The following is a 19,944-nucleotide window of genomic DNA, read 5'->3' on the forward strand; positions in this document are numbered from 1 at the left end:
GTTTGGCTGGGGTTGCTTGGGAGTGGAAGGGATGGATGGGTCGGTAATAGGGGTGCTTTTGGAGTGGAAGGGGTGGTCTTGGGTGTGGTAGGGGAGGTAAGTTTCTTGAGAGTGGTGGTTGGAGGGCTAGGAGGGGCGAGGGCAAGGGAAAATGAAGAATCCTCAGTAGGGTACTTAGTAGTGGGTTTGGGAATGAGTGGGGCCTTGGGGGTAGACTCTGTGTGATGTGCTTGGGTCTGTTGTGGGTGCAAGTGCATGTATGTGCTGCAAGTATGAGTGTGTCTTGTTTCTGTGGGCGCTTGATTGTCTGTGTCTGTATTTCATAGGTGTGTAGAATGTGACTGGTGGATTTGTGAATGTTGTGTCAGTGGAAGTGCTTGGTGTGGGTGTTGTGGATAATGATGTGGTGGTGGTGACAGTGGGTATGGTTGTGTGTGGTATGTGAATGGAAGTGATGTGGTTGAGGTGGGTGTGGTGTTGTCTGGGCTTGCTGTGGATTTGGTGGTGGGGGTGGGGTGTACATGCATGTGTGCCGTTATCTGTGCTGTGTGGGAATGTGATGGGTGAGTAGTGTGAGTATGTGGATGTGGTGTTGCCAGTGGTGGTTGTGGATTTGATGGTGGTGGAGGTGTCTGTGGGTGTGGTGGTGGGTGCAATGCCTGTCTGTTTGGATGCATATCAGTTTTTTTGTGTTTATGTGTGAATGTGCTGATAAGTCTGTGTAAGTGGGTGTTTTGCATGTTCTTTAAATAGGTTTGGGAATAGGGCATTGGTATGCGTAAGGGACAGAGAAGGGACACAAGGTTGGGGGGCTGGAAGGCTATGCTGAGGGGGGCAGACCTGAAAAGAGTTCTGTAGGTCAGACATTGCTCTGTGAATGCTTTCCAGGTAAGTCACTTTGTGCTGTAGATGGCTGCCTTGCCCGTGGATGGCATTCATAAGTGCAGTCTAACCCACTGAGATGTTTCTCAAGAGACCAATAGTCTCCTCACTCCGCACAGCGGGGGATGAGGCTGAGGTGCACCTGAGGGAAGGAGAATGGAATGCTCCCCTCTTAGGGGAGTGGGCCAGGCCAACTGGTCGGGGAGCAACAGGATGGGTGGAGATGGAACTGGGGGTGGTGGACAAGAATGATGTTGCTACTGATCCTGTGGGGTCTACCACTACTCAGAAGTGTCCACAGGAGAATGACTCTGAAGATTATGAAGTAGAGCTTGAATCCTCCATGGCACTCCCCACACCCTCTTGGTCACTGGGTCCATCTGTGTCCATACTGTCAGAACTGGAACCACAGTGGCCAGCTGCCTCCCCCACGAACTTGGCCCTTTCTCCTTCACTTGACTGGAATGAAACTGAAATGACATATAAAGTTGGTTTATTGCATACCTGACCATCAGATGCAACCATTTTTGAAAGTACACATGTTACACCAGCTTTATGGTTCACTATGTAGACTTCAACATTAGCATGTGCACAAACATGCCTGCTACATTACCAGGAAAATGTTGGTCACAGTGGTATCATAACCACAGACTTAGGTCACTATGAATTAACTTGTCTGCACTCCATCCTTATGTCTACACTAGGATAGTTGATCACCTTATATACTTCAGACTTGTAGTATACTATAGTGAACTGATGTCACCAATTGGGATGGCAACAAAAAATACATTACCACACTGTTCACACCACCCCCTGAATTCAGCGAATGTTCATTTACATTAAAAAAAACATCATGATATAATGAAAGTCAAGTAATACAGCAATGTGGCAGGAATATGTGCTGTGGCAGAAATTATGTCACATGCAAATGCTAACGTCAAACTGATGTCACTTTTTTGTTGAAATTTCATCATACGTCCACTGTCAAAAATGACAAATTAAAGCTGTACTGAAGTAGTTTGGCTATGTGTAAAACGCTTGTGGCATACATTTTTCTCTTCGACCCGTGTCAGCTCTCTCAGCTGTTCATGCTTTGTTAACGCCGATCCTGCGCTCTTAACACTATTGCTTTTTTGCACATTCTTAGTACTGTAAGGAAAACGTTGTCACTCCTGTTTTTTTGCACATTCTTAGTACTGTAAGGAAAACGTTGTATGCCATTATCTTTTAAAATCTTTTAAAACTGTGGGGTGATGTGATGTATGCATTTTAATTATGAAACGATCGGATTTGGTGAACTAAACTTCAAGGATGGTGTGGGAATTGAACCAGGGATTGAGGGAACCAGGAAGTGGGGAAAGATATTTGGTTGCGACCCGCCATCTTGGGCAAGGCGCGGTCTAGTCCTTCAATCACGGAGACGATAAAACGGGACGCTGCGCCAGCGCGCGTGGACCCGTGTTAGCTCTCTCAGCTGTTCATGCTTTGTTAACGCCGATCCTGCGCTCTTAACACTCTTGCTTTTTTGCACATTCTTAGTACTGTAAGGAAAACGTTGTCACTCCAGTTTTTTTGCACATTCTTAGTACTGTAAGGCAAACGTTGTATGCCATTATCTTTTAAAATCTTTTAAAACTGTGGGGTGATGTGATGTATACATTTTAATAAGGAAACGATCGGATTTGGTGAACTAAACTTCAAGGAGGGTGTGGCAATTGAACCAGGGATTGAGGGAACCAGGAAGTGGGGAAAAATATTTGGTTGCGACCCGCCATCTTGGGCAAGGCGCGGTCTAGTCCTTCAATCACGGAGACGATAAAATGGGTCGCTGCGCTAGCGTGCAGCGGATGCACGCAGCCAGCGTGCCGCCGGCGCGCCAAAGGCGCGCCTAAGGCAAGCCCATCCGCGTCCCGGATGCGACCGACTACCTGGGAGCCGGTCGCTTGGGTAAGAGGACTGTTTGTGTAAATGACCTACGTATTAGCTATAATAGCAGGGACCTTAAAGATTTGGATAGTTGCGCGAACTGCCGCCCCCACTCTCTTTCTGTAGGGTATATGAGAGTTTGGAGCTGTGAAATGTGCCACTGGACTCTCCCCCTCCCCACGACTATAGCCGAAACTTCATTGCTGGGAGAACACGCCCTCGATCAGTCAATCTTAACTAATCAGCGAGTTAGCAGAGGCCTAACGCTGATGCTTCTTTATACTCGCTCTCTGAGACAGCATGAATACCACATTTTTGATCTCCTCTCTGAGTCTAAGCCTGACGTGTTGTTTCTGACAGAGACATGGCTCCATGAAGGATCCAATCCAACCATTGCTAATGCCATCCCGCCTAATTACCTTATTCTAAGGAAAGATCGTTTAGAGGGACGAGGCGGAGGAGTTGCGATTATTTATGAAAACACTTTCACTTGTACTATTTTACCTAACTTTGTCCTGGAAGACGCTGAAAGCCTTGGCTTCCTACTAAAGTTGTCACCACATCAGTCTATTGCAAGAGCTTTAGTTTATCGACCTCCTGGTCAGGCTAAAAGCTTCCTTGAAGTGTTAAACTCGGCCATTGCCCCTTTGGTCGCTAAATACAAACAGTGTTTAATTTTAGGAAATTTTAATATTCACATGGATTTGTCCCATGATCCGGACTCGACGAAGTTATATGAATCTTTAAATATGCTACATCTTACTACCTACGTCTCCCTTCTCACCCAGGAAAACGGACACACTCTAGACCAGGTTTTTTTCATCAGACATGATTGAAATGGCCCAGCCGCATCCCCTGGTTTGGTCTGATCATTATCTACTGACTTTTAAAATAAAGAAAATACCTGCTCAGTCTCCGAAGCGATACGTGAAGCGGACTAATAGTTTTTGATCTTTTAAATCTATGACTCCGGCACCCTTAGGAGTTTTTCTTGAGGCGCATCCATTTGGTCTTATGGACAGTCTTACGCATGATGTTCCCGCCTTAGAAAGCTGGTTGAAATCATGCGTAAACGTTCTTGCCCCTCTTAAGACCCGGGTAGCAAATGGAGGCAGAACATCTGCTCCCTGGTTTACGGAAGATCTCAGGAAGAGCCTGTGCAAACGCTTAGAAAGAAGCTGGAGAAAGGATTTTAACCCATTCGCTAAACAAACGTATAAGACATCACTAAAAGCCTATTACAGCAAAGTCTGCTTGGAAAAAAAGCACTTTCTCAACGGAAAAATTGAGAAAGACGGTAATAAAAACAAAGAACTTTTTTAAATTGTGAAAGATTTTACGGCCCCTTGCGCTATACAGAATCCCTTTACTCCGACAGAAGAATGGACAGTGAGCATTGCGCAGTATTTTTTTACTAAAATCTCTTTTATACAAGCCTCTTTTGGAAAGGTTTGTTCAGATTCCCAGGTGAATTCGGAGTGGCTTCTCTCTCAGACACCTAAGACTGAGAAATGTCTGTTACAATTCCCGATGCTCTCTCCAGAAAAATCCTTAAATATCCTGCGCTCTCTTAAATCCGTCTCTCCTGTGGACCCTTGCCCGGCAAAGATTCTTGCTTCTATAGCTGAGGTGATCAACCCGGCAGTAAATCGGGTGCTGAACCTTTCATTAACTGAAGGGATAGTACCGGATAGCTGGAAACAGGGGAAAATCCTCCCACTTTTAAAGAAACCATCTGCCGACCCTTGGACAGCAAGTAATTATAGACCCATCTCACTCTAAGACTTTGGAGAAATATGTGAATCAGGTTCTCGGAGAGTTTGTTGAATCTAATGGCATTTTACATCCTAGCCAATCTGGGTTCCGTGCCAACTATAGACTGAAACTGCTCTCCTTGAGATATCGGAATCCATTAAAGCTACATTGGATAAGGGCGGGAAAGCAGTCTTGATAATGCTTGACCTTTCGGCAGCCTTCGATACCGTACCACACGACCTTCTTCTCGAGTGTCTTTGGGGGTACGGTGTCGGCGGTACTGTCCTTCAATGGTTCCGTTCCTACCTAACTAACCGTCAGCAAACAGTTTGGTCCCCCTCTTTTGAGGCACCCATTCAGTTGATGAATATGGGCGTCCCTCAGGGATCTATACTGAGCCCTACTCTGTTCAATGTGTATGTGGCCCCCCTTGCATTGCTGGTCGAACCTTTTGGCGCCAGAATCGTTTCCTACGCCGATGACACGCAATTATTGTTTACGTGCGGTAAGGGCGAAGTCCTACACGGGAAGAGTCTCAACCTTTGTCTATCTGCGGTATTTAGTTGGTTTAATTTGAACCAACTATGCTGTAACTCAGAGAAATCAGAAATGATCTTCTTCGGCTGCAAGCTGGGTGAAGAATGGCGAGAATGGTAGCCCTCTAATATGTCTGCCCCGACCACCTTGGCTACCATGGTTAAGAATCTGGGGGTCAAATTGGATAATAACCTGTGCATGAATTCCCAGGTTCAAACGGTGGCGGGCACCTGTTTTGGCCTCCTGAGGATGAGGCGCAACTTTCTTCCTTTGCTTTCTGTATCTCATAGGAAGATAGTCGTGCAAGCTCTAATATTGTCTCGTCTTGACTACGTGAACGTCCTATACCTAGACCTTCCCGAGTATCTGATCAACCGGCTTCAAGTCGCTCAGAATGCTGCTGCCCGGGCTATCTTTATGGCCTACCGCCGGACACATACGACCCCACTCCTTAGAGCGCTACATTGGCTCCCAGTGTGTAAGAGGGTGTTTTTAAGGCACTTGTACTGGCCTTTAAGGCCTTTCACAATATCGGCACTCCGTATCTAAGGAACAGATGTCAGCAGTATGTTCCCGCTCATAATTTACGATCCTTGTCCTCCTGCTTTTTACAGGCCCCAAGGTTTCTACGCACCCGTCTGGGAGGCCGCTCCTTTCAGGTAGTGGCCTCTGGGCTGTGGAACAATTTACCCATTGAGCTGCGCCGTGAAGATGATCTCTTGCGCTTTCGTCAAAAACTAAAAACATTGCTGTTTTCATGATCGGTGTTTTCGGTCTGACTACTGAGGGTTTCTGTCACTGGTCCCCCCTGTTAGCGCTGGGACACTCCCCGGAGTAGCAGTGCGCTTTACAAATACCCAGTAACATTAACATTAACATTCTATGTTGTGTTTTCTCTTCCCCTACCCTATTGCTCCACCCCAGGCATTGGATGCGCAGGGGTATTTGAAGCAGTCCTATGATGAAGCATGTCACACAATTGTGTGGGTGAGGGCAGTATTAGGACACACAGCATGTGCCCCCACATATAGGGATATTTTACTACTACCCCTACTCCTTCTGGTGTATAAAAGTGTTTGCTGGGGGTCCGGTGTAGGGTCTTCCGTTACCCTCACCCCTCCTTTTTGTGTTATAAATATGTACGATCTGCACCATGGAAAAGTAGCCTGGAGACATCCAGGGCCAAATTATTGGGAGATATATACAACAAATGCACACATCATAAAAGTTCATATAGCCTATGAACACCCACAATCCTGCTTGGTACTGGTGACAATGCCATTCTTAGATTGCATTTCTAACAGCCAATACACCTTTGAAGGTTGTTGTGTGTCAGTGAATATCTCTGACATGAAGAGGTGGAATCACTTTAGTCCTAATGGGATGGAACATCACATCACCATTTTGTATTGCAAACACCAATTGCCTTGTAAGACTGAGTGTAGACACTCACATATGATCCCTACATTCCAACATCTTACTCCATGATTCATGTCACCGGTCAGTGAAAGATTCTTGAAACAGTATTGCAGATGAAACAACAACAGGGAAAGGTACACCAGGCAACATGATGGCACCAGTGATGTTTGCACACTCATGCTACTGTAGAATCCCAACTTACTAATGGGAAGTGTTGTCCAGTCACTGCATCAAAAGTAAAAAGTATGTGAATTCACATGTAATAGGACTACCATGATATGACACACAGAAGTGAGCGAGCATCACTCCGGACACAGTGACGACAAGTGGCCTGTTTGGTGCAACTGTCACCCAGAACCTCAAACAACATGAGGTGATGTATGACTTTAGTCAGCCATGTGTCTGCTCAAAACAGTAGATTGGTAGTGAACTGGACTCCACTGGATTCCTGGTCATAAAGACAATACGCAAAGCACACCTTAATGCACCTACTAGCAGACCTACACAATTCAGAACTCTGCTTGTGCGCTGGACATGGGTCACACCCAATGTTGATGGGGAAATGCCTGCCTTCAACAACAAAAAGTTGCCAATGTAACATGTCTAACACTTTGCCAGGACTCACCCTCTTGTAGCTGCTGTTGGGCCCTCAGCTGCCCATCAAGCTCTGGATAGGCCTCCACCAGTATGAGGGTCATTAGGGGGTCAGGAAGCAGTGCAAGCCCCATCCACATTGGGAGTACTTCCCCAGCTGGACCTCTGCGATCTTCCGGGTCCCGAGCCTCAGGTCCTCCCACCTTTTTTGCAAAGGACACCGTGCCATCCATAGACCCCCAGGGTCCGCACCCTCTGGACGAGGGCCTTTTAAAAGGCCCACTTCTGATGGCTGATGGGCATTGACTTGTATGGGTACAAGAGAGGAAGAAACAGAATATTAGTGCACGTTCTTTGATATCTGTTTTGTTGTCACACAATTTGTATACATCTAACAGAAGCATAAATCAAAGGTTAATGCACAACATGTGTAGTTTTCACCTGCTCAGAACTACAAAGACATGAATACACATTACAAAAGATGATATTGTAATTTATGTAAGAGAATACAGTCATTCCTCCTACAGTGACAGAAATATAAGTAAGGGAGGTATTGTGGGACATAAAGGAAGGCAAGCATTAGCTGCTTGAAACCTTACAACAGCAATTCTAAACGATATACTCCCTAAAGTCCCCGAACACATCACAGGCCAACTACCACCTATACCCACTTTAAAATATTTAATTGCACAACTAAAAAAGACACCAGCAATACTCCTCCTTCCTCTAGAAGATACCAAGACATAGAAACACCTGAACATTTAACAATGATACATAATGAATGACCTTAACTTTTATATGACAACCTAAGCAATGATAAACAAATGTAATATTCCCTACAGATATAACTTACAAATTTTTGCAATGGACACTGTGCCGGCCATAGGCCTCCAGGGTCCATACTCTCTTGGTGAGGGCCTTCTAAAAGGCCAACTACTGATGACTGATGGGCATTGACCTGTATGGATACAAGAGAGGAAGAAACAGAATATTAGTGCAAGTTCTTTCATATCTGTTTTGTTGTCACACAATTTGTATACATCTAGCACAAGCATAAATCAAAGGTTAACGCACAACATGTGTAGTTTTCACATGCTGAGAACTGCAAAGACATGAAGATACACTACAAAATATGATGTTGTTATTCATGTAAGAGAATACAGTCATTCCCCCTAAAGTGACAGAAATATAAGTACAGGAGGTATTGTGGGACATAAAGGAAGGCAAGCACAAGCTGCCTCAAACCCTACAACAGCAATCCTAAACGACATACTCCCTAAAGTCCCGGAACACATCACAGGCCAACTACCACCTATTCTCACTTTAAAATATTTAATTGCACAACTAAAAAAGACACCAGCAATACTCCTTCAATCTCTAGAAGATACCAAGACATAGAAACACCTGAACATTCAACAATGATACATAATGAATGACCTTAACTTTTATATGACAACCTAAGCAATGATAAACACATGTAATATTCCCTACAGAGATAACTTACTAAAATTAAACCATTGTCAAACCTGGAGGATGGATGGGACCTACAAAATGTGTCCCAAACCATTCAGTATGATATACACCTTACAGGGTAAATATCAAAACACAAATATCCCTTTTACATATGCCCTATTACCAAATAAACAAAGGAGTACTTACTACGACTTCTTAAACCTCATTAAACAAACAAATAACTACTACCCACAAAAACTAATCAAGACTTTGAACAAGCCGTGAGTCAGACCATTATAAAAAATGTACCCCATGCAGCCATACAAGGCTGTTACTATCATTTAATCAAAGCATATGAAGACAACACCAACCAACAATCTGCACTAAGTCTAGAATATGCTACAACCAGTCAATTTGTATTTAAATAAAAAATAATAGCACTAGCCTATGACCCTGTCCCGGAGGTAGTTAACTACTACAATTTACTAATACTAAATCACCTAATGGATTACTTCGAAGACACTTGGCAGACTGCATCGCTCCTGACACGGACGCCAACCCAAATTTCTAATACCATGGTGGAACGTCTATGACAGCACCTTGGCACAGGAAGCCAAAACAAACAATGCAGTGGAAGGATGGAACAATGCCTTCCAATTCATACTAAGCAAAACCCAACCTACGCTCTATAAATCTATAGAAGCATTACAAAAAAAGCAAAGCTACTAACACTATGAATGGATCAATCGGTAACCTAAATTGCACCTAAACTTAGTAAACAAGCCAAAAACATATGAAATGCTACATTGTAAAATTCTTAGAAATAATGGACAAAATCATAATATAAAAACAATAATAACCTAGAAAAGTCTCAAAAAACTGTTACAAAATCTTAACCAACATGACAAATACATTCTGATATAAATAATAAACACAATATTTCCCTAAATCTGTCTAATACTCCACTGTTAAATAAGACTGTGAAAATAAAATAATATTTAAATAATTTATATAGAAAATGTAAACCTCACCAAGCAAAACACTCAAAGAACAAACTCAATTGATTACATAAAATAAAAGCAACACATAAATCACACATTTCCAAATAACAATAACATAATATTTACACAGTCAAATATAACATTTCCCGCCAAAAAGAAATAAAATAGATATGACTTACTGTTCTATAGCTGTAGAGCTTCCTCTGTATGCATGTAGTCAAAAATAATAATCCACCAAAATATTTCCTAAAAAGCTTAAAAAAATGCAAAAATAAAACAAACCTAATAAACATTCCTTGAAGTAATCCAAACTATCTGGGAACCAAACCGATCCCGAAAAGTGTTAGAAAAAAGACACTCCTGGAAACTGAAAGAAGTTAAATCAAAGTAAAAAATATTGGTTTATTATAAACCAAAAGTGATTTCCTTGAAAAAATGGTAACTCACATTGCCCATGGGACACGTTCATTGACAAAGTAAAGTAAACGAGAAAACCCACCCACAAAGCATATTATAATCCCCAAAATGAATATATATTACACTTACTCATCATAAAATAAGTAACGTAACACAATATAAGATAGCATAACAATACATTACTAAAACAATGTACGAAAACCCCAAACTATGTGCTGGTGAAAACACTACTAATATTATAATTAAGGGCCTCATTACGACGTGGTCCGGACCGCAACCAGCAGCTTGTCAGTTGCGGTCTGAACTGCATCTACTACTGTGGTCCAACTGACACATTAGGATGCGGGCGGTTGGAGGCAGCAGTCGGAGGGACCGATTGACACAATCTGATAGGCTCATCAAGTCCGTCAGTCGGAAACTCCTCATAATCCCTTAAGGACAGAGTTTCCGCCATCGATATTATGATGTTGGTTTCTGACAGCCTTTCCATGTTGGCCTTTCCAACATGGAAAGGCTGTCGGAAAGGGACTTTGGGGGCCCTCAAGGGACTCCTTCCACCTGGCCCTCTGCATGTGGCCCCCACGGTGCAGGGATGCTAAAAAACTTACATTTTCCAATGGTAGCTTGTGATGAGGGCGGTTTTTGGCCCACAGCACAACCTCCCGTTGAAAAATGGAAGTTTGTGACTGCACCATGTATCTGAAAAAACATGTTAAAATGATGTTGAAAATATGTATACAAAATAATTTAAGAAATATTTTAAAAAGTTAAACAATGGAACAAAGTTGAAAATAGACAACAAACAATACAATTATGTAATAATAAAAAAGTATTAAAAATGTTTATTTTAATTATCTATATATAAAAGTAATTTGTAAGTTGAAATAAATATGTTTAAAAATGTAAAAAAACTAAACTTTGAAAATATAAACATAAAATGTATTGTCTTTATTCCGTAAAAATATGAAATTAATAATATTGTTTATTACAAACATAACCAACTATTTTCTCATTTTATTTTCAAACACCAAATATACTATTTAAATAGCACAAACTATTCTTACTACATACAAATACAATTTAAATAAAGGTTTTCACACTAAAATTGTAAAATTAAATAATCACAATCCCATATAAACCATAGTAAAGAAAGTTTTGGACACTAAAGGCAATACATTTACTATTCCCACTCCAATCTAACCCAAATGGGGGAAAGTGTTGAACACTAAAGGGGTGACATATACTATTTCCACTCCAATCTATACCAATTTTGAAAAGGTGTTGGACAATAAAAGGGTGGCATTTAGTATTTCCACTTCAATGTAAACCAATTTGGGGTAGGTGTTGGACGATGAAGGGATGGCATTTACATTTCCCACTCCAATCTTTACCAATTTGTGGAAGGTGTTGGACACTAAAAGGGTGACATTTACTATTCCCTCTCCACTTTATACCAATTTGGAGAAGGTGCTTGACACGAAAGGGATGACATTTACTATTCCTGCTCCAATCTATACCAATTTGGGGAAGGTGTTGGACTCTAAAGGGATGAAATTTACTATTTCCACAACAATCTAAAACATTTTATTCAAGGTGCTTCAGACTAAAATTTTTATATGTACGATCATTACTCCATACACACAGACAATTTTTTATTTATAAAATAAATAAAAATTTACTTAAACCAGACTCTAACAAAAACTACAAACCTAGGGACAGAAAGGACGTGAAGGATTACCCCAAGGTCTACTCCTCTTAATTGAGTAACAGTGGCGACCTTCTGACTTCAGGTTAGCTGGGGTCGGAGGCGAATGAGGCAAAAAAAACCCAAAAAAACGACAAACCTATATTTTCATATTTAAACATCATATATACGAATATTTGCATCACTATTAATAATTGATACATTGTTTCAATATTTACTAACATTCCTAACCTTTGAACCATGTTATAAAAAATAAAACTATAATCTAAATTTACCAATAGTAAAATAAAGAATATAAACCAATTTTTCAAAAAGAAATGTAACAAAATTAGTGACAATTTCTACATAAAAAATGAAAATCTATTTTATTTGTGAATTATTATGATAAATCCATTATGTTTATTTACAATAATACAACTAAAAACACATATTTTAACAATTTCATTATCAATAAAATATCTTACTGATTATCAATCAATCAATCAAAAAGAGCTTTTTTCGATTTTAAACATTAAAATCATAAAAACAGGCAAATAAAAAACGATTTCATTGTATATCTAAAATTTATCAAACACATAGAATAAATTCAAGTTCCTAAAAATTCATAAGAATTAATTTAAACAATCTATAGTTTCTATTACATCCAGAGAGTGAAATTTATGTTACTATGCATACTATATCCCATCTCCTACCGATTCCTTCTAATATGTTTCACAACTTGCGATTTAAGTGCTTAAACATTTCCTAGTCCTGAGTACACTTTTTAAAAAACCCACCATGGAACCAATACAGTAACAATTTCCCAACATCTGTAAACACAGAAAAACAGGGTGACAATGTCTCCATCCTCCCTGTTTTAGCAGGGGTATTATCCATCTTCGCCTTTCATTGCTATGGAATTTACAAACTAAAATTACATGTATTGTTATTTGTAAGGAAATGTTGTCACAAGGACATCGGCAGAGTTCCCTTGACCAATTGGTAATAACTGGATGGCTAATCAAGCGATGGAAAGTCCCAAATTTAAATCTTGTTAGTAGATATCTATCATATGCACCCAAGATACATATCAGATATGGTTGAATGTCGTATGTTATAGTGATTATTTGGTGCTCGACCGCCATAGGTTTGTTCATTTCAACGGTTAACCTAATTTCTTCCAGGTGGGTCATACAGATTTTTTTAAAATCCTTCCGGTTAATAGAACTCATATTTTTGGGTAAAGAAAAAAACTCTGGGTGTCCGATGTCCTGCATACATTTTTTTACTTATTTAAGCCATAAGATCTTGCAGGCATTATCTAATCTCATTGCATTCATTATTATTTCCCTGTTGAGGCCAGTGCTAGCAGAAGTCCAAATTCTATGCCAGAGCAACACAGGTTGAACTTTAATTAAGTCGGAAATATATGGTACTCCTAACTCACCATGACAATTGAAAACAGGGGCACTGGCTGGGACTGCTAAAATAAATCTTAAAAAGGCGTTTTCAATATATTGGATCAATATACATTCTTGGAAGACACAAATGCCTGCCTCATAGACTGCTATGCTCACAATTTTGGCTTGACACATTTTTTAAAAGAATTTCTGGTGGCCTTTTCCCCAATCTTCTTGTGAAGTTTATTAGGGCCCAGTGGACTTCATGAAAAGGAGGCTCCTGGCCTTAATTGCTAGTGCCCAAGAACCGGGTTGGTGAAAAAGGACAACCAGATAACTAAAAGAGTTAATAGTTTCCACCCTGCTCCCCCCGCGTAGTAACTTCTATTCTTGTTTTTCCCTCTCCCACATGACATGATGAAACTTTTCTTTGAGTTCATTTTTAAACCAAGATTGATTATAAAACTGGTATAAAAGGTGAGAGCCCTCTGTAAACCGATCTGGGTGCGAGCCATAAGCACCGCATCATTGGCATAGAGAAGAGAGGCTATCGGGCGGATATTTACATATGGTGGGTCCCTAGCCTGTGACACCAACTCCTGTTCAAGAGCATTGGTATATAGTGTGAACAGGAGTGGTGCCAAAATGCAACCTTGCCTTACACCCCTCTCCACTTTATATAACGGACTATTGCAGTAGCACCAGAATAAAGCTGCCTTAAAAACTGGATTAAAACAGGGTCAACCTTTAAATCACTAAGGACCCCCCACAGCTTACTATGACTTACACAGTCAAAGGCAGCTGTGAGGTCAACGAATGCCAAGTAAAATTTCCCTGTTTTAGCCTGCGTATATTTTCCAATTAAAATACTAAGATTAAGAATCTGCTTGTTGGTTCCTAGGCCGGATCTCCAACCATACATCACTTAAAATGCTTCTTTCTTCAGCCCATCCCTGTAACCGATCTAAAACAATCCTGCCCGCTACCTTCATTAAGGAATCTAACAGGGAAATTGGACGGTAGCAGGCAGGGTTTTCCCGCTCACCCTTTTTAAAAATGGGGACTATTATTGATTCTGCCCATGTGCTTATAAATCCCTTTTCACAACATGTAAAACCCTGGTGAAGATGGGGCCCCACATCTCCAGGTTCGACTTAAAGAGATCAATTGGTACCCCATCAGGGCCAGCGGCCTTGCCACTCTTGCTTGTCTTTACTGCCGCAATAACATCTGGGAGTGAAAATATGAAAATTGATTGGCATGAAATTCTGGTGAGTCTGCCCTTACTGATAATACAAATAAAAATCATAGACATATAGAATCAAACACAGTACAATAAATAACATACATAAATCAATATTTTTTACAATATTAAAAACAGCACTTCCATATTCCTGCTGACAATATTTTTGACATCCTGTTATTCTTGACATGCTATTTTCATATCACAATATTTTTTATTAGATATTTAGTCCAAACACCACTTTTTCTTTGCACCTCTAAGAATCATATTTTACTAATATGTGCATTCAAACTTAAAAGGATTTGCATACCAGTTTAAAGTACATCTAGCTGCTAGAAGGAACCAATACCCTGCTATTAAAATTATAGGTATATATATTTATTAAATATTTTTATAGCAGGCCTATGGCCACCATGTTTTATTTTATTTGTTCACTGTATATTTGTTGCACATACTTGCAATACAAAAACAAAAAAAAACTACTGTACTGCTTTCTTTAGCCAGACCTATTGCCTTCGCCATTGTGTGCTGATGAAGCTGACAGCTCCCCATTCATGTTACACCACTGGTTGTGCCTTTTCACATCATGGCCTGAGGATCTGAAGGCATAGGTGTCCAAAGTTGGAGATGGTAGGAATATATTACACCTGTCAGTGAATGAGGCTGAAATTCAAAGATTTCTCGTGTCCTTTTTTAGGGAAAGGTGAGAGGGCAGGCTTCAAGAGAAGAAGGTGCATGATGAATGCAGGAGAGCAGGCTAAGTCAGGAATTCATAAAATATGTAAGAGAGTTGGGAGCATCACATATATGAAAGGGTTGTGCCCTGCTTGGTGGTCAGACACCCATAACATATCCCATCCAGGAGCAAACCCTTCAACGTGACTTGGCATTCCCTTCTGGGCACATAGTGCCACTTGTAGGCTCATATTACGTATGGGTGACCGACCAGAAGGACCCCCTCTTGAGATTGTGAAAAAGGTTGTTTTATTATGGAGGCTAGATTAAGCTACACAACTGCTTCCACATTCCTTCAGGAATTTCAACCTACTGGCTAGTCTGCCTGCACTTTAAACTAGGACTGCCAAATTCCCCTGCATTGTCACCCCATTTTAGCTTTTGATTTCTTCTGAGTAATGGTCCATTAAGCGGGGGCTAAGAAACAATGGGGGTCAGAAAACGAATGATCCTCATGTTCACCTAATGGGGATTTTCATGTTTTGAACATAACTACAGCCCGAACTGCTGAACGGAATTAAACCACATTGGCAGAAAGCTTGATTCTGGTTCAGAAAGCGTGCTTTTTGTGATTTGGTGTAAATCCGTTCAGTAGTTTCGGAGAAATTAAAGGTTAAGAAATATAGATATCCAGGGTGCAGTGGAGGTGCAGATCCTACAAAAATTTGATTGGCTGTCATCACTTCAACCAGGAAGTGTTGGCAGGCATCTTGCGACTCGGCTAGATGCCTAGTCCTGGAAAAAATGTAAAAAATTATGGAAAGACGGGCAGGGTAGAAATACCCTGACCCTCCCAGATATGGTTGGGGAGATCAGACAGGGACCCCACCACATTATAAAATCCTTTTTTTATTTTGCAGTGGACCGACAGGTGGATAATTGGATAAATAAAAAAAAGAAGTGCTGGCTCCCGTGTGTCTTTTTTTAAAGCCCACGGGTGGGCCCACTCATGGGGGCATGAAGAAGGGCGGCTCATAGGACCCCTGTTAGACTTATGCAAAACCCTTGGGACTACTACCTCCCTGAGGCTGTAAAAATAAAAATGCGGGGGCACCACTTGGTTCCCCGCAGCCCCAGCGACTGCCACTTTACCCGGTCAATGAATACTGAAAATGCTGTCCCGGGGTCTGCCACCTTCCCAGGGCACAGATATGCAAAGTGATGCGGGGGGCATGCATGGCCCCCTGCAGTTCCAGGGACCACCACCTCCCTGAGGCTAATACATTTGAATTAAATGGATGCAGGGGAAACACTTCAGGCCTCCCACGCAGCTCCGGGGACCGCCATCCCCCCAAAGGATAATTATGACAAATACGGGGTGCAGACGGCCCCTCGCAGCCACAGAGATGGTCACATCCCAAGCCATAGCAAACCTCCTCTGCTTTAGACAAGTGAGAGCAGAAAATGCCAAGCAGTGTTTGTTTCCCTGCCCACTGTAAAGACATTGCTTTGGAAAACAGGGACCTGCATGTTAGCAGCTGATCTCAAAGCAATGCTGGCTCCCTCAGGAGGCTGAAAGCAGGCTCAGACAGCGGTGGCCTTGAGGCACTCCCTGTGGCCTCATGGTGGGTGCCCTAGAGGTGTCCACTTTAAATTGCAGGCCCCAGATGATGATCCCCGGGGCCAAAAAAGGGCCTGGGTGGGGGGGGCCGCGCAGCTCACCTCCTTCACAATAAAAAAAAATAAGCAAATGGCCAGGCCCCAAGGGATGGGGTCCCGGGGATAAAATTGACCTAGGTGGTGGGCTGCGCAGTCCCCTCTCTCTAATAAAAAAGAAATATGAGAAAAAATAGGTAGCCGTGGCTCTATTGGTGGGTAAGTGGGGGTGTAGTGACTGTATGGGTGAATGAGTGGGTCTCTAAATAGCTGCATGTGTGAGTGACTTTTTTGTGTAAGTGGCTGTATGGGTGAGTGAGTAGCTGTTTGAATGGGTGTTTGGTTAAGAGAGTTGATGTGTGATGGGCTGCATTGGAAAGTAACTGTCTGTGTGAATGGCTGTATGGGTGAGTCAGTGGATGTGTGAGTGCTTGTATGGATATGTAAATGGGTGGGTGAGTGGATGTGTTGAGAGGCTGCATGGTTAAGTGAGTTGGTGTGTGAGTGACTATGTAGGTAAATTAGTGGGTGTGTGAGTAGCTGGATGGCTAAGTGGGTGGCTGTGTGAGTGGCTGTATGGGTGAGTGACTGGTTGTATGAGTGGTTGTATGGGTGAGTGAATGGTTGTGTGAGTGGATGTACAAGTGCAGGAGTGGATGTGTGAGTGCCTCCATTGAGGAGTGAGTGGGTGTGTGAGTACTGGTATAGGTCGGTGAATAGGTTATGAGTGGTTGTGTGGGAGTGGGAGTGGGTGTATGAGAGGTTGTATGGGGGTGTGAATGATTCTGTGGATGATCAATGATGTCATTTGAGATGCCATCAGAGATGTCACTGACCATGTCATGAGAAATCTAAAATGGTAGGCCATAAGCAGTGCATTGGGGCGTTAGTTAAATGACCCTGTAACCTGTGTTGTTTTAAGTTAATTTCTCTGGGTTTTTTAACTAGTAGTCGCATTCCCAGAGAGCTGGAGAAAGGGGGCCTCCGACCAGCTCTCAGGAATTCCACTGTGTCAGACTTACTGAGGTAACAAGAGGGCTTCTGGGCCCAAGAACACTAAGGTGCCGATCACGATCCGGTAAAAAATTACCCCGTGCGACTCGTATCCGGTCTTTTTACCGTACGAATCGTACAAGTGCCGTACGAACTTGCAATCACGATTCGCATGGTAAAAAGTCCATACGAACCGCATTGGGAATCATTCCCCACACGTCCTCGGGTCGGAAAATGTGTCCGACACGTCCTCGGACGATTTACCGTACATACGTGAAAAGTCAAGTCCGACCGAGGAATCACGATCCATCCCGTGCGTCCGAGGTTACAACCGTATGGAAAAAACACCGTCCGCACCGAACTCCTATAGCAACCATGGAGACATGTGCCCGCATACGCGCCCAACACTTCCCCCAGCCCCCGTACGTCCGACACGTACCCCCGTGTATGTATACCCCCACCCGTCTAGGTACACCCCAGTACGTTCGAGTCCTACCCCCACCCCTGTACGTGTCGCACCACCGTGTACCCACACCCCAGTACGTTCCAGTCGTACCCCCACCCCAGTACGTGTCGTACCACCGTCTATGTACACCCCAGTACGTTCGAGTCCTACCCCCACCCCTGTACGTGTCATACCCCCGTGTACCTACACCCCAGTACGTTCCAGTCCTACCCCCACCCCAGTACGTGTCATACCCCGTGTACCTACACCCCAGTACGTTCCAGTCGTACCCCCACCCCAGTACGTGTCGCACCACCGTGTACCCAGTACGTTCCAGTCGTACCCCCACCCCTGTACGTGTCATACCCCCGTGTACCTACACCCCAGTACGTTCTAGTCGTACCCCCACCCCAGTACGTGTCGTACCACCGTCAATGTACACCCCAGTACGTTCGAGTCCTACCCCCAGCCCTGTACGTGTCATACCCCCGTGTACCTACACCCCAGTACGTTCCAGTCGTACCCCCACCCCAGTACGTGTCGCACCACCGTCTATGTACACCCCAGTACGTTCCAGTCGTACCCCCACCCCTGTACGTGTCGCACCACCGTGTACCCAGTACGTTCCAGTTGTACCCCCACCCCTGTACGTGTCATATCCCCGTGTACCTACACCCCAGTACGTTCCAGTCGTACCCCCACCCCAGTACGTGTCGTACCACCGTCTATGTACACCCCAGTACGTTCGAGTCCTACCCCCACCCATGTACGTGTCATACCCCCGTGTACCTACACCCCAGTACGTTCCAGTCCTACCCCCACCCCAGTACGTGTCATACCCCCGTGTACCTACACCCCAGTACGTTCCAGTCGTACCCCCACCCCAGTATGTGTCGCACCACCGTGTACCCAGTACGTTCCAGTCGTACCCCCACCCCTGTACGTGTCATACCCCCGTGTACCTACACCCCAGTACGTTCCAGTCCTACCCCCACCCCAGTACGTGTCATACCCCCGTGTACCTACACCCCAGTACGTTCCAGTCGTACCCCCACCCCAGTACGTGTCGCACCACCGTGTACCCAGTACGTTCCAGTCGTACCCCCACCCCAGTACGTGTCGCACCACCGTCTATGTACACCCCAGTACGTTCCAGTCGTACCCCCACCCCTGTACGTGTTGCACCACCGTGTACCCAGTACGTTCCAGTCGTACCCCCACCCCTGTACGTGTCATACCCCCGTGTACCTACACCCCAGTACGTTCCAGTCCTACCCCCACCCCAGTACGTGTCATACCCCCGTGTACCTACACCCCAGTACGTTCCAGTCATACCCCCACCCCAGTACGTGTCATACCCCCGTGTACCTACACCCCAGTACGTTCCAGTCGTACCCCCACCCCAGTACGTGTCGCACCACCGTCTATGTACACCCCAGTACGTTCCAGTCGTACCCCCACCCCTGTACGTGTCATACCCCCGTGTACCTACACCCCAGTACGTTCCAGTCGTACCCCCACCCCAGTACGTGTCGTACCACCGTCTATGTACACCCCAGTACGTTCGAGTCCTACCCCCAGCCCTGTACGTGTCATACCCCCGTGTACCTACACCTCAGTACGTTCCAGTCGTACCCCCACCCCAGTACGTGTCGCACCACCGTCTATGTACACCCCAGTACGTTCCAGTCGTACCCCCACCCCTGTACGTGTCGCACCACCGTGTACCCAGTACGTTCCAGTCGTACCCCCACCCCTGTACGTGTCATACCCCCGTGTACCTACACCCCAGTACGTTCCAGTCCTACCCCCACCCCAGTACGTGTCATACCCCCGTGTACCTACACCCCAGTACGTTCCAGTCG

The sequence above is a fragment of the Triturus cristatus genome, chromosome 7 (genome assembly GCF_964204655.1).
Source record: "Triturus cristatus chromosome 7, aTriCri1.1, whole genome shotgun sequence".
NCBI classification, from domain to species: Eukaryota; Metazoa; Chordata; class Amphibia; order Caudata; family Salamandridae; genus Triturus; species Triturus cristatus.